General features: G+C 39.4%; 1 protein-coding gene across 9 annotated transcripts in view; it reads right to left on the bottom strand.

Annotated features, from left to right (window-relative positions):
* The window catches only part of Sema6d (sema domain, transmembrane domain (TM), and cytoplasmic domain, (semaphorin) 6D), a 577,847-nt gene that overhangs the window by 265,013 nt on the left and 295,885 nt on the right, over window positions 1-16,949 (bottom strand). Inside the window, exon 4 of one of the 9 annotated variants that reach the window (NM_001290997.1) lies at window positions 2,412-2,534. The exons of the other annotated variants lie outside the window; for them this stretch is intronic. The gene's annotated coding sequence lies outside the window, so the exon portion shown is untranslated. The remainder of the gene's footprint in view (window positions 1-2,411; window positions 2,535-16,949) is intronic. 9 annotated transcript variants of the gene reach the window in all.

Here is a 16,949-nt window from a genome sequence, read left to right as displayed (position 1 = left end):
CAGCTCACAGCAAGGGAATGCCCAGTCCTCTCCTCAAGTGGAACACAAAAGCAATCAAACTGAAGCAGCTGGAGAAGTTGAGGCTGTGTCTGAGCATGCCTCAGGTAGCCTTTCTCCTTTATTTCATACTGGGAGACTTGTCTGAGGAGACAGTTATATAGACATCATCTCTCTGGTCATGGTGACAGTAGGGGCTAGCTTAGTTTAGAGGCTATGTTAAGACAAGTATTTGGTCTATTTGGTGGTGCATCAAGGCAACATGATATTCTCTAATTAGCTTTATCAAAAATAAAGCTCCGATTTGAATGCTCACCTGTCTGATGTCTGCAGTTGCCTGTTGCTTGCTGTCTTGGAGTGGGGTGGGGGTGGGAGGAAAATGTTTTGTCTTTCTAGGCTGTGGCTCCCTGAATTTTCTAACAGTCTTAAACAAAATAGAGAAATTCAGGTTTTCTTCTTCCCTTACAAGGGGTGGAATGAGTTCTTTTCTGGCTCTGAAATTCTCCACTGGAGAGGGGACAGAGAGAAGGAGTTGGTTGCCTAGGCTGTGGGACAACTCAGGGCTTCTTAGGCAGGGTGGGGGAGGCAAGGTCAGAGGCAGCCAGCCAGGTTCTGCTGTGTCCTGACCAGTAAGCCTGCCTGGAGACTCCATGAAGAATTCAGAAATTGGGAAGGACCACAGCTCTTGAATTCGGGTGCAAAGAAAGTGGCAAAACCCCTCTTTGAAACTCTTTACAGAAAGGGGAAACCTTGGCCCTTTTTCTGCTGAGCCACCAACTGGCAGTATCTCTGATCTCCCAGTGAGCTATTGCTGGGCTGCCACTGAAGGAGAGAGGGCAGGCGTCTACTCAAACTGCCAAGGGCTCCTGCATTTGCCATGGAAACTGAGCCCCACAGGGTCTTGGGAGGTGCTCACATGCCTTTACCAACAGGCACCCGAGATCTGTTTCCTACAACAAAGTCTCTTCCTCAGTCACAGAAAATCGGCCTGGGGTTAGGAGACAATGAGTGGCGGGCTAGAGTTCAAGCTACAGTATATACACGAGGTTGGGATTGTCCACCCTTTTGCTCACATCATAAGGATTTTAAGTGAGCTCAAGTGATGTTTGGCTCCTTTCTGAATGAGGGGAAAACAGAGAAAAGAAGTTTGATCTCAGAGGAAACATGAGGCTTGGATCTCTGGTGTGATGTAATGTGATATATGCACAGGTTGTGTGTGTGTGTGTGTGTTTATGTAATCTTGTATGCAGACAGAAGCAGAGATATTGATGCTGTCTCCTAAGGCAAGCAGTAGTGTTCAAGCCATCTCTCCAGGTCCACAGTCTGAGAACTGCAGCTTTACCTCCACACACAGTGTGAACAAGATGGCTTGCTCTGCTCCTTCCCCACCACTGGAACTGCCAGCAGCCTCGGTGTCTGGGCAGGATTGAATGTATGGCTTGGCCTCTTGTTCCATCTTGAGAGCTGCAACCGTGGAATTTATCACAGTACATGGCACAACTTAAGTGCTTAATAAGAAGGTCAGACATATATGTCCTTCGATCTGAGCGTGAAGCACTAGGGGGTAGAGGTTAACAGCCTGAGGGTAAGACACAGTTCTGTCACTTATTAATTTGATGCCTGGTTAGGTTACTGGACCTCTCTAAGTCTCTTTCTCCTTGATGATAAAGCTGAGATAACAACGAGGGCCATCTTGTGCTGGTGTTGGAGAAGAACACCCTATGACCAAATCATAAAGACTCAGTTCAGGCGAGCACTGAAGTTAGTGCTTTATCAACAGACCTTTACCCTAAGAAAAGTCATTACTGGCCTTTTAAATCACCTGAGAAATTTAACAGGGGCAGAACAGACTCTCAGTGGATCAGCAGTTGACATCATTTTAGATGAGTATGCATGGTAATGCCAAGAACAGGGGTGGCTTTCAAAGTCTTCAGAGGAGACTTCTGAAGCTCTGACAGTTTGGGAAGCTTTTCAACAATCATTTCTCATTTCACACAGTGTCTGCATTAGTTCAGAGTTAAACATTTCCTGTGCTCAATATATAAAAATCTCAGTGCTAGAAAGAACATAATTTGATGCATGAACATTTGACAGATATCCTTGTAAAGCCTTCTACTACTAACAAAACCTTAACAGTATCTTCTTACTCTACCCACTAAATGTTCTGCATTAGACAGATGGGTCAAACCTTTGCTTTTCTCTATGATCCTGAGAAGAGCAGGGCAATGTGTTGGAGAAACCAAACACTGAGATTCAGGAGACCTGGGCTCTAGTTGTGGCTTCTTTAGCAACTAACCCCTGACTGTGGGCACATTGCCCCATCTCTCTAGGTCCACCATTGCTCCTCTATGCTGCCAGTTCTATAAAAGTTGTAAAGTGTGGAAAGAGTAAGAGAATTCTTAGGGTACTCACGCATTTTTAGCAGCATGGCTCATGACAAAGGCACAAGTTGTAGGGAGTGTAGTTTGGGTGTCTCATATGGAGGTTCCTTTCATGAGACAGCTGCTCTGCAGAAGGCCTGACTTTCCAACAGTATTCTGTCCACACATTTAAAAGATAGAGAGGAGATGTTTCTAATGTAAACATTTAGACTTTAGAAGGTATGACTTCCCATATCTGGGCCCATGTCACCAGTTTCTAACATCTAGCACTTGGTCTGAATACATGATAGAACTTCCAGGATCTGCATTCTTAGACTGATGGTTGGTACTCTGACTTTGGCATATGGTGTCATAGGGATAGTAAGACAATCTTGTATTCATCCTCATCCATAAGCTACTTGCTAACATTCATTAGGCATTTAGTAGTGGGTAGGAGTTTTACAGGGCACACTTATCTTCATGGAAATTCTGTATTGATTACAATCCCCATACTAAAGACCCAGGGACTGCAACTTGGTCATTTATGGTGCTCTAGCACAGGGCAGCTGGCTACCGTAAAGCCCTTCCTCCTTCCCTGAGCTCACCCAGGTGACTTTGGAGTCTCTCCAGGAGCAGCAGATGTCCAGGGATCTGCTGGAGCCTAAATCACTTTCTTTCTCTACCTGGTAAAGTGCAGCTTAGACTTGGAATTAAAAGTCAGCATGATGAATAGTGACCAAGGTGCGGGTTTACTTCAAGGAAAATCAACACAGAAAAAACCATTTCTCTCATAATAGATGTAATAGCAGAGAACATTAGAATTCCATCTTTGTTCATAATGAAAGCTACTCTTCCCCAAGATGTCCAAAATGTAATTTGAGATTTTAAAACTCTGGCTGATGCAGACTTTTGTATTATATTACTCAAAATATATAGATACTACTCAAAGCAGGAAACCGTACTTGACATCTCTTGTCTATCAAAACACAAACCAATGTAATTACTGATATTTTACATCAAATGTCATGGCAAAAACACAAAGCGCTCTAGGCTTTAAACAAAGATGAAACTGGGTGGTCGAAGGAGACCAAAGTGTCATAATCTTTCCCAGTCTCATTGGTCCGTCCAAGGAAATCACGGTGAGATTGACTTCCACCTGAGACAAATAGTTCTCACTCTCAGGTGGGATGTTTTGTGGATCTAAGGTGAGGGTCACAGGATGCAGGGATGGTAGCAGGCAGAACAGTGTTGGTACATGAAGGTAGCGTCAAGATACATTTCACGTCCCAGTGAGCATTTCTATGACAGGAAATAGTCTGGGGATTTGTTTTCATTTACGGAGGTAGAAGAGGCTAACCTTTCAAAGATGGTGTGACCTGTTCCTGTCACAGCCACATAGTTCGGGTCACAGGCCTTACCAATTACTGCATAGCTTTTAATATTTTTGTTCCATATGATTCTTTTCATCTCCACTGCAGGCCAGAGGTGAAAGGGCAGCATCTTTCTTTGTGCCTTACCTCTGGAAGCCCCTTTCCTAGCAGTCCATGAAAACAAAGACCAGAGAACCTGCATCTGAATTCTAGATTCCCAGAGAAACCCACTTGCCATGGAGTTCTTCAAAAACACTAGGTTTATGCACTCTGTCTCCTGCCTGTGGTCAATGACACGGGTCAAAGGCATTTAATCAAACCCTTGTAGAGAGATGGGTCCCATCACTATACAATGTGATGATCTAATTTGTCTCCTGTCAAAAATCGTATTTTGGGAATGGAGCGGAATATGATAAGTGCTATGTCTTTTTACGGTCACTGCTGAAATATGTGCACAGCACAGACTCACTAGGCTCATTATTTCATCTGTCTCTTGGGCTAAATGCTGAAATTGTTTTTAGCGTGGATGTAAATACCGAAAAAATGCAAGGAGGTGTTTTCTTTATTCTTTTCTGTGTTCAGCTAGCTAAAGACAAAATTACCTTCTGTTTTCTGGAGCAAAATAATTGATAACCAAGAAGGCAATGCAATAATGAAGAGGTAGGTCTAGAGGCCAGATGCCTAATTGCTTTTGAAGAAAAGGATGCAAACACAACTTATGGTAAAGCAACAGGAAGAGGCCTCCAACCAGTAGGTGGTACTAACATTTTTAATGCTTGGTAATTTGGGGTTTTATGGACAGCTTGCTCTATGCTCTGTCTATTAATGTAAGTGATGTTTATTAAATAACTCAGGGTGGGCTTCTTGGCCTTAGATGACCAGCATAGCTATTAATACTGGTAATTTCTAGCATCTTCTGCCAACTTGCCTACCAGGCAAAGGGAGATGTTTGATGGTACGTATTAACCAAGTGCTGTTACAAATCTAGTTTCTGAACTAGACACTACATGTCACACTTAAACATGGAGCGATCTCTTCCCCAAGATATCGAAGAAACCTGTCTTTGGTTTCATGTGGCAAAACTCTTAACAACAAAGTGGGAATTTCTCCTTTCAAAACAAGCCTCATAGCTGGAAAGTCTCTTGTTAGTACTATTCTACCACAAGCTCGGAATCCTAAGAGCCACAACTACTGAGCAGAGGAAGAGACTCCTCTATACATTTGTGACTCTTCCCACCCCCTTGTGACTCTGTTTTCCTCCCCTGCTTGTGACTCTGTTTTCCCTCCCCTTCTTGTGACTTTCCCTTGTGACTGCCCTCCCCTCTCCAGAGTCTTATGCCTCTGTTTCCCCAGGTGTTGATCCTATTTCCATACTCTGCAGTGCCTTGTCTACTGATACTCAGACCACGATTATTCATATTGCTTAGTGGCAATCTTATGTCATGAGTGAATCACAGTTACTTTTATAAAATGATCTCACAAGAGAAGGAACTGAGGTATAAGAACTGTTTTACAGCGTTAAAGGAGTATTTCGCAATGGGCAAGTCTCTCAGTTCTATAGGCCATCCATAAGGGAGTGTCGGCAAACTCACCTTTCTAAGTGTAAACCTGAACTCCCTGACTCTAGAAAAAGTAGGTGTAGGAAAAGAACAGATCTGATATGTTATCAGGCTTTTAGGTCCATGTTATAATAATCATGTTAGAACTCGGCTTACCATGGTCCCAGCATGGGCCAAGCAACAATAGCTCTAATCACAGAATACAGAGTATTTGAAAGCAATGGAGATGAGACTATGATGCTGTCAATTTTAATAAATGTGTATACAATAGTTTCAATTTTATCATTGATATAAGTATGGAATAAATTGATACACAGTTATTGCATCATAGACTAAATTATTGTAAATTATATAAATGCACACAGTAAAGTCTCAATCACTGGACACAGAAACATGCAATTTAGGAATTGCCAGCAGATGTTGGTATCTTTATATTTCCCCATTGATAATTTAGCTGCCTGATTACATTTGATGGCGTGTGCTGACTATCTACAGACAGAATTATCGCTGTCATGGGTGGAGTCAGGCTTTGCATGACTCACCACGTACAAAGTATGTGTTAAGCAAGGAGAACTTTTGCAAGAGCAGAGTGGCTGCTAAACAGAAAAGACCATCTTGTGTTCATCAGAAGATCATTCTGCACAAGACTCCACTGGCTTCCTCTGAGTCTGACAATGAAGGAGATGTCCCAATAACCTGGATGCTCAGCACTCTTGTACCAGGGATCTCATGGGTGTGTGTGATTACCGTTGATTGGTTGCTATCCCTAAATAGCCTCACTGACCCCCAAGAACTTCTGTGGGTAGGACTGTTCATACTGACTTTATTCACTGGAAACTGAAAAAATATGGGGATAATCACTTGCATATTACTGTCTGTGAGCTTGATACTTTATGGAGGGGGTAAATAACAGGCCACAAAACACAATTTATCCCAAAAAGCATTAGAACTACAGTATATGTCTTCTGGACATGGCTCCAACTTTTTATTTAAATAAACATATCCATCACAAGTTCTATAAGCAACTTATAGAACTAGATGAACACCAAGTTCCACAAGGATATAACCATGAGATTATACATTTAATTATATACATAGTTTATACACATATTTTATAGCTTTAGATGAATACCAAGTTGCACAAGTATATAATTATGAGAAATATATTACTTAAAATGATGCAAATGAAAATATTAAAATAATCTTAATCCAGGGCTGGTGAGATGGATCAGTCAGTAAAGGTGCTTGCACCAAATCTGATGACCTGAGTTTGACCTCAAGAACCCACAAGGTTGAAGGAGAGAATTGACTATTGGAAGTTGTCCTCTGATTCCCATTCATAGGCCACGGCATGCACATGTGCACACACACACACACACACACACACACACACACACACACTCACACACACACACACACACACACACACACACACACACACACGTTCTAAATTAATCAATTGATGAATCAATGCAAAATGATCTTAAGCTATATTTCATAAAGGCAATAATTAAAATTTAAAATATTATAACATCAATAAAACATTTTAATTGTTATGAATTTTAATTTGTTATGATAATAAGCTAGTTATCTTTTAAAACAAAATATTTTTATTTAAATTTAATGTTAAGAGTTAATGTATCACTCTGATGTCCATTCCAATATATATTTACCTTACTTATAGACCCAGAAATATAAATATCATCTTAGAGAATAACAATTTTAGGAAAGTAAAAGCAGAGTATTAGAGAGAGAGAGAGAGAGAGAGAAAGCCATGTGTGATTTTAACTGGGGAGGGGGAAAACTTGTATAAACAGCACATTGAGAATTTTTTATGTAATGATCTGAGTGCTTCATTTTGTCACTAATTTAAGAATTGCTTTTCAGATAAGTGGTAGGAACCTGGAAGAGTCTGGAAGAAGGAACCAGAGACTGGGCAGATGGGTCTGGGAAAGGGACAGATGAGCTAAGGAATGGCAAAAAACACACAAATTTATCTCATACAAATATTAATTGCATCATGTGTTTGTATTTTCTGATCTATAAATAAGGTTAATATATATTATTACAACAAACTATAATTCATAGCAAAAGTATCAAAAAATGTTTACTGATATTACAATATTTTGTATTTTAAATACTGGCCTCATAATATATAGATTATGATTATTTTGCTTTTTTTCATTGATCAATTGATTTAGTGTGTTTATGTGTGTGTCTTGTTTAAGCTTGACCAAGTTTCACAATACTCATTATTCATGGCCTTTCATCTTATTTGAAAGATACAAGTAATATATAATATCTCATGAAAGTTAGTTTCTAAATTTAAAATAATACAACAAAAGGGATGAGAAGAATGCACATCGTGTAGGTAGAAAATTACAACTATGATAATTGATGTAATTATTAATGTTCCTCCATAATTATTAATATCCTTAACTGCCATGAAATAAAGTTCATTTTTAACAAAATGCTACAGAATGGTCAAATAGTTGACAACGTCAGTGGCAGAGTGACTACAAATTTACCTGGAGTTTCTGGCTTAGACCTGAGGCAACTCTCTTCTCTGTCACTACCTTTTCTCTCCTGGTGTAGTCATGAAAGCTTCTTGACTTTCAGGAACTCTCAAGGAGAATAATATTGAACTTCTTGTAGTAATCATCAAGGCCCCTAAAGAAAATCTTTCCCATAATTTATAACATACACTTTGAATTAATCCTTGATAAATCTATCTTTCAGAACTTGTGAAAACTGGTTTGTTTTCACAATTTGTGGTAACAGAGGCAGAGACAGTCTTATTAGCATTAACTGACAAAATTATTTTCTAAATAATTTGGGTTACTATAAAATCAGTGGGAGTTGGCCTCCTGGAATACTTCCTTCCAATATGTTCCTGAGGAGGTCTTCTGTTCTCATACCCAGATACCCTTCCTGGCAGCCTTCTGATAAGGAGTTCATTATCTGATGTATTTACCAATATTGAAAAGAGATATAAAGGGGATATGAACTGTAAAGTGTTAGAGGCCTCTGTACATTAGAGTAAAATAGATGTTTGTTTATTTGTTTGTTTTGTTTTGTTTTGCTTTGCTTTGCTTTTTTTTTTTTTTTTTTTTTTTGTTTCTCGATTTTTCAAGACTGGGTTTCTCTGTGTAGCCCTGGCTGTCCTGGAACTCACTTTGTAGACCAGGCTGGCCTCTACTTCAGAAATCCGCCTGCCTCTGCCTCCCCAGTGCTGGGATTAAAGGCGTGTGCCACCACGCCCGGCTCTAACAGATTACCTTTCCCATTGCCAGTATTAGGACCCTGGAAAGGTGACTCTAAAGAACCACTGGATGACTCATTTTGCTTCCTTGGCAGCAATGCTCTTACTATGAAAGTGTCCGAAGGAAGGTTGTTAAAACATGATGAACTAAATCACAGACAGTGCTTGCCATGTTTTGGCATTGGGTTTAGGTTGACAGCTGGTAAGGGAATCACTGGTTATTTTAATCATATTGAAGCTATGCTTTACATACCAAACTGATGCTATACACAAAGGGATAGAAAATCATGGGGAGATACATTGTGAGGTGATTACTATGGAATATCTACCAGGCTTGATACAAGCACATGATTCATTGCATTAAAAGGATGAAGACAAAAATCTACAGAAAACAAACCAAATGGAAACTAACCACAAGATAAAAAGGACCAAAGTATTGTCTATCTCAATGGAGATAACAAACTAGGTAATTCCAAGTCTTCAATAACAGTTACTCAAGTGCATAGTGTGGCAGGTAACAGAATGAGAAGATCACAGTGAGAGTGGAAGCTAGATTGGAAGACAGATTTGCCTTCAGACTCATTGATGGGCATTCTGGAAATACTACCACAGATTCTTCCAGGATGTACTGAGAATGGAATCCTAGGGCCTTATAAAGAAACTATAAAACTATGAAACTATAAACTATATAAAAAAACTTGTAAAGTCTATATATAAATACACAAGCAATAACTATGGAGAGAGATTTGACATAAACAAAAGTGTGATTAGAGAGAAATTTGGTTAGGGAGCACAGTCAAAAAGAGAATTATTCAGAAAAGAGAATTTCAAAATTAACTAAATATTAACGTCAATAGGAAACACAAATGAACATAAAACAATGATTGACAGATGACCAAAGGAGTTGCTCTTCCTTCCTGCCTCTCTCCCTACTTTCCACTATGTGTGTAGAGCATAGAATTTTATTGAAATGCAAAGGTAAGGTATGTTTTATGGATCTAGAGATTAAGAGAAAGCAGGAAATGGAATGGACAGAACAAACAAAAAAATCTGAATGTATGATGACAATAAATAGGAATACTTCTCCCTCATGATGGAAGCAAGTGGTTAGGAAGGTACCATCTGTATTGCTAGGACTGCAAGACAACAGAGTATCTAAAGTCATCGTTGAGAGTTTGGCTATCGCCTACCAGTAGTAATCTGAGGGCCTACGGTGGTGTTATGTTGGGCCAAGTATAAGAAGCCATAGCACCCAAAGCTGTTTCAGAAAAGAGGTAGGTGGGAGGATAGAGTGAGTGAGTCAGTAAGAAATTGTTATGCTGATTAGGATGTTCCATGCCCTTGGCAGGGAGTCCAGAAAGTAAGAGAATTGGAGGATGGGACCTCAGTACAACAAACTAGAAAGATATGCAGTCCAGATTGGGTGAATAGTAAAATAGTGCTCTTGGAGGTGAATTAGGACCCCTGAAGTAGAGACGTGATTGAAGGAGACAGAAGTGCTATTCCTAGAGGTCAATACCAAGATGTCAGCACTGAACTTAGAAAGGAGAGTGAATCTATCCTACAGTCTATAGAGTTTGGCCGTGAAGTCTCTAAGGACATGAGACAATGATGGTAGGTCTTTGGGATGCTAAAGAGGATTTTAGGGGCATAAAACTGGCAGATCTGTTAAAAATCTAATTTCCAGTGATTGGGTGTCACCTGTATACATTGAATCAGTACTGTACAGGGTTAAACATGGCACACGACTAATGATGGAAATCACAGAGATCACTGGACTGCTTAGGTTTTGCCCAGCTAGAGACCATATTGAATCTGTGAGCATAATAAATTGTTTCCAGTGTTCCATTAGGTTGCATTAGCATCAGTAATCAGAAATCCAAAAATGAAGCTTAATGGAGAAAAGGAGGTGAGTCCCTTGTGTTCTTATTATGCTCCATTTCCTAGTGAGCACACTTTCTCTCTTTCTTGGAGAATTTCCTGTTGGAGTCCAAGTGAAAAATGGGTCTATAAAAGAATTATTGATTCGTTTAACAATCTCATTAAATTTGATTAACCTTTTAAGAGCATTAGGTAGAGCTTTAAGCTATACAAAACTGAACAATACCTGGGTGCTCAGGGTACCTTTTAAATAGGTGAGAAATTTATGAGACCTGGGCACTTAGGAAAGCCAAAGTTATCATCCAAGATTTTCAAATTTATCATTCTTCATGTAGCTTTCCTTCCATTTGCTCAGGGTTTACAAACAACCATACAATCGTTTCATTTATACTATTTGGGAAGAGAATTATAAACTAACGTACATTTGAAGAAAGGACAATAGAATATAAGAAGATGTAGAAGCCCACCACCCCAAACCCCACACACGAATCCATGCCTCAACCTACACATTCAAACCGAAAGTCCCCAGAATAAACCTTTCTTCTTCACTTGCCTTTTCTAAATTCTGCAGCATCCAATTACAGTTTACGGAAAAGACCTAAGAATGGTCCTAATGTGTCAGAACAGAGCTGCTAGGAGAGAGGACTAAGTTTATCCTGAAATGTAAGGGCTGCCCCAGTCCCTTAGCGAGGGAAGTGGGCTCTTCTTCGGCAGCAGGGTAAAGCAGTCAACTCAGAACCCTTGAGCTACCCAAGGTGAATCATGAGCTTCAAGGGAAGATAGAACAAAACCAGTAAGTAGAAGATTGGTGAATTGAAAATTCCAAAGAAAGTATAGTGAGGAAATCTCCATTGCCCTGAATGGATGCACTGTAAAAATAGCTATTATTTGTAAAATTCCCGTAACCGTGCTCAGCCATGAGACTTGCTTTCAGTGCTGCCTTTTCCCACTTGGAACAGATTTTAAACATGAAACTGGAAAGACATCAGAAACAGTACCTTATGCAGTTGACCTTTTTAAAATTCAGTATTTTTATTGATTGACCACAGTATTTTCTTTCCCTGAGATATTGGAACGGTAATCAAAGCTTGGGAATAGTCAAACATTATTACAAAACCCTAATGCCAAATGCTTTTTCCACAAGCAACTACATTATTCTTCCAACAATGGCATTTATGATTAAATGTAAGTATAAGGGCTAGCAGTGAGAGCAATGGTCTGCTATTGTATACAGAATGATCCAGGAATAAGTATGTGTATCCATTTGAATATATGTGATTATATATCATTATGATTATATATATATGTATATCCCAATATTTTATGAGCAAGGCAGAGATAAAACATATAAGAATTTATATATTTTGAATTATAGTTAATATTGTCTGATCCTTTAACAACTTATCATGTTAATAAATTATAGTTGTTAATTCTTTCCGTTATATATTGACAAATGATGCTTATGATGCCTAGAAAAATCTTTGAAGATCGATTTGCAGTACCCAACAGCTTTTGACACATTCCTCATGGAGGCTTTAATGCTGCTTAGAAACATGTTTAGGGCATTTGCAGCTCGCTCAGTGAGTCTTCCTCAGCTGTTTTATAGACAGCGGTGATCTCTATAATGCAGAGTTACACTTTCTGCATGGCTGGAGGAGTTCATGCTCCATATCGAATTTGAAGGTAGAGTGTAAGATGGCATTTAAACAGTGAGAGCCATCACAACTGCCCCATTTCTGTCTCTGTAATTCCTGCTATTTCCTGTTTGATGGGTATCAATGAATAATGGGATGGTCCTGACAGTGAAGCTACTGTGACAGCTGGTAGCATGGGCTCAGGAATAAACACAGAGAGGCCTGTCCAGGGAGCACGTGGGCACTCCATGTGCACTTCCAAGTGAGTAATATCTTTGATTTGACTTTGAAATGTATGCTAGGGAAACAGGTGAGATATCACCGTAGCTTCCTTCCTTAGTCTCATGGAATCTTTATGCCATATGAATTGAAGAATTTGGAGGTTTACAAGTGGTTCTCCCTTTCTGATAGCACATCTATAAATGTTACAGATCTCCCACAAGGAAGCATCCTCTGTCACCCATTGAGCTCCTGTGTCCTCCACTGAAGTGTATGGCATCCCTGTTGCTAGAGTCAGGTGTGTGTGTGTGTGTGTGTGTGTGTGTGTGTGTGTGTGTGTGTGTATGTATGTGTGTGTGTATGATGGGAAATGGCCTTCTGAGTTTTAGTGAGGATGTATTTATCACTTTTTAAAATTTGGGATAAACTTTGCTTTTGCTTCTTGGTTTTTTGATAACTTCACAGGTATATAAACTAATTTTTGTGCATTTCATCTCCCATCATCCTCTACCCAAAACTCCCTTCTCTCTTGCTGAAAACATCCTTCTTAGTAAGCTCTGTGCTGCTCTGAGGTGGCGTTAGACCCACTGACCTGTAGTTAGGACTGCGAGCATGAGCTAGCATGAGTATGAACAGGGGTTATTACTGGAATATAAACAATATGCTAGGGGCTACACCACTAAAGGAAATGGCATCCTTACGAAGCACTCATGGATGTCCCCATGCCCCTGTGCCTCAGCGAGGGATGAGGCTCAGGAGCCCCTGCCCACGCTTCCAGTGTGACATTGGTTCTAAAAGCCTCCCTCCTGGAGTGAGCCAACATTGGTGATATGAAATTTGATGTGTTTGAATTTGTGGTTCCAGCTCAGGGCTGGCAACATTCAAATGAAGGTTGAGGCTAAACAAATGTCAAAAATGTGTGCAAAATGCTGTCTCTGTCTCTTTTTTAGTGTCTAGTCATGATTGTAGTACTATGAATTCACATGTAGTAAACTTGGCCCTGTTAAGGGAGAGCCTTACAAATGCAGCTACCAATGTAATCAAGACATTAGCCTCAGTTCCTTATGTCTCTGTGTCACTAATCAGACTTCTGTCTAAAGGGCCACAGCTAATCGCTAAATGATCTATCAGAGGAAAGTGTGGATGCATAGAAAAGACAATTCTATCAAATCTATCTAAACTAAATTAGAAAAATGAGATACTTTTTCAATAATAAGTATATGCTACAAAACATATCATCCAAACCATGAAACATTATAGGATTTTTGTCATTTAAAGCCACATACTTACAAAGATGACTTTAGATACAAAATAGTCAGAGACTTGCTCTAAAATGGATCTTAAACTAAGTTTTAATCACCATTGTGAAGAATATGAAAAAAAACCCCATATTTCATGTTTGGGGACTGGAGAGTTGGCTCATCAGTTAACAGTTCCAACTGCTCCACCAGAGGACCCTAGTTGGATTCCTAGCACCTGTATGAGAGCTTACAACCATCTGTAACCCCAGTTCCAGCAGATCCAGTGACCTCTTTTGGCTTCTATAGACATTGTACATATGTAGCATATATGCAAGCACATAAAATGAAAATAATAATCTCTTAATTAAAAAGATCCTTTTTGTTAATACTGTGGCATATTCTGAGCTTGGGTTGGCTCATAGAAATTTAAGTAACTGTGGCTCAAATGTAACTGAACTGTCCTCCCCCAGTTATCCTCTCTCAGCCAACTATCCATCTAAGCACACTCCCAATGCGGTTATGTGTATTGTTTCTGAATAAAAGAGTATGGTCTACAAAAAAAAAAAAGAAATTTAAGTAACAACTGAATTCCTCAGGGACAAATATAATCAAGGCCTTGGATTTTTATCTGTTTCACAGGGGCTGGGTATGTGCAAGGATGAATTTTGAGTCTCAGTTGCATATGTAGGACCCTTTCTTTTAAAGGGTTCCTGGTGTGCAGATTATATAACAAGCTGCTATTCCTATTTCAGGACCAGCAGATTTGTTACAACAGTGCTTGTGCCCTAGTGCCCCTAGGGGTCAGGTTTTGTAAGCTACTTCACCAGGAACTTTGGACAGGAAGTGTGACATACAAATCTAATTTTCTGAGACCAGAATTGAAAGATGGTTAAACTGTTTCTAGAATTTGAAAAATCTTAAAAGAAACAAAAAAAAATCTATTCTGGTTCATAACTTGTATAATAAACGCCTTTGCATATTGGTTTGATAAGTATCAAAACTCAGGCAAGGGAGTGCATTACAATGATACATTTTAAGTTCCTGGCTAAAGGTGGTTAGAGAGCTGGAGCACACCATTTGCATGTTTGCCTCAGAAATGTGCATTTCCTTTCCTGCAGGATTGGAAGTGAAGTGTTAATCATGCTTTAAATTCTTATTCCCTTGGCCAGGAATTGGAGAGACAATTCTGTTCAATAATGGGACTTCTGTGGTAACTTATGGAAAACATCTGGTTTCCCTCCATCTTAATTTCAGGCTAATTTAGACTAATCTGATTTTCAGTGTCATTTGGAGGTATCTCCATGTGGATCCTTTTTTAAAAGATTTATATTTATTGTACATGAATGGATGTTTCGTCTACATGGATGGCTCTGCAGCATATTATGCCTGGGACCTGTGGAGACCAGAAGAGGACATTGGATTTCCTGGACTGGAGTTATAGGTGACTTTAAGCTATAATGGGAATACTGTGGAGTGAACCTAGGTCCTCTGCAAAGAGTGAACCGAGGTCCAGTGCTCTTAAGAGCTGAGCCACTTCTCCAGTCCCTGTTTTTTAATGAGTACTCTCACTCTTCTCTGAGTTACTTACATAACTCCTTCCTGACGATGCTCTGTTTTCTTTCTTTTTTTCCATTTTTTATTAGGTATTTAGCTCATTTACATTTCCAATGCTATACCAAAAGTCCCCCATACCAACCCACCCCCACTCCCCTACCCACCCACTCCCCCTTTTTGGCCCTGGCGTTCCCCTGTGCTGGGGCATATAAAATTTGCGTGTCCAATGGGCCTCTCTTTCCAGTGATGGCCGACTAGGCCATCTTTTGATACATATGCAGCTAGAGTCAAGAGCTCCGGGGTACTGGTTAGTTCATAATGTTGTTCCACCTATAGGGTTGCAGATCCCTTTAGCTCCTTGGGTTCCGTAGCCACAGATGCTAAAGGTGAATCTAACATTTTCTTGACTTTATATGTCTCAGATTCTAAAATTTTGCAGTCTTACCCCAGTTCTATGGTCAAGACTTAGCTTTTTACAAAGCTAATAAAGAACACAGAGAAGTGCAAAAGCCAAGTGCACCAGTCTGTGAACTAACCAGGGGATCTTTCTTCAGCTGCTTTAAGCCTTCGGGAGAGAGACAAAGCCCAGTTATGCAAATGGAATCATAAAGCACGAGATTACCTCTGCAGACTTTAGTAACTAATTGTGTGTGTATACAAATATATACAAATTGACTTTGACCAGTCCAAATCTTCAAAATAAGCTACTATTCATCATCTATACACGACCCTCCTTTATCTTATTCAGTTCAAAAATAACAAACCATCAGGAACCCATTACTCAGTTTTCCCTGTTAGTGAAGTTTGTGGGGGTTCACTCTCTGTCTCCGAGCTCTTGTTGTTCATTCCACAGTGTGTTTCTAAGGGCCATCTGTGGTGTAAGACAAATGTAGTCATAGTCATAATCTGCTAGACCCCAGTACAGGATAGGTCAAGAAAGCTTTATTCAGTTCTCTTATCAAAACACACCCTGTTTATTTCTCAGGGTAGCATTGGTAGGATGGTATAAAGATTAGAATATTTTGTTGCTGTATTGCTAAAAAGATTGTCCATGGCTCCTGATGGTATATAAATGTACCCATTTCTCCCCCTTCATTAGCAAGCATCATTGGTAGGGCTGAGAGACTCTGGATGCTTAAGACTATGAGATAATGTCAAGTTATTCCAAGGCATTGTTTCAGAATGCATCACCACTTGCAATTTCAGAAAGACCTCACTGAACTGCATCTTCTCTAGAACTTGATTTTATTACATTTTTCAGATAGTTTTTTCTAGCTGAAAGGTTATAAAATGGCACTACAAATATAGATGGATGAAATATCATTTTATGTGCCATTTGAGCAAATACATTTGATTTTTTCCACTGTTGATTGAGTAATCAATGTTTATTTTGACATTTGCATTTTTTATAGGCTTGAATGTTATATATTCAGAATTTTAATCCTTTATTAGATGGATTTCTACAAATCTTACTTTACCAGCTTATGAATCATCCTTTTGTCTTTTAAAGATGTCTTAGAGAAAATAAAAGTTTTTTTAAATGCACAAACATGTACATATACACGATAAAATTCTATGAAGTTGTTTAAAAGAACAAGTGACAAGGCTGTATGCACTGACTTAAAAAGATGTCTTGGAGTGTTAAGTAACAAATCAAGTTGAAAATCATATGTACACTATCACTCCATTCATATTAATAAAGGACCCAAACCGCACATGTTGCAAAGCCTCATGTATATATGGAAACACATAAAAGGGAAACTAGATTAACATCTTCCAACTGTTGACAGTTGGGAGAAAGGCAGGGGAAGTAATAAGGGGAAGAAAGGGCCTTTCATGTTTTCTCTGGATATTTCTGTAGTCTTTCAACCA

The sequence above is a fragment of the Mus musculus genome, chromosome 2 (genome assembly GCF_000001635.26).
Source record: "Mus musculus strain C57BL/6J chromosome 2, GRCm38.p6 C57BL/6J".
NCBI classification, from domain to species: domain Eukaryota; kingdom Metazoa; phylum Chordata; class Mammalia; order Rodentia; family Muridae; genus Mus; species Mus musculus.
This window is presented reverse-complemented; position numbering and strand designations above follow the sequence as displayed.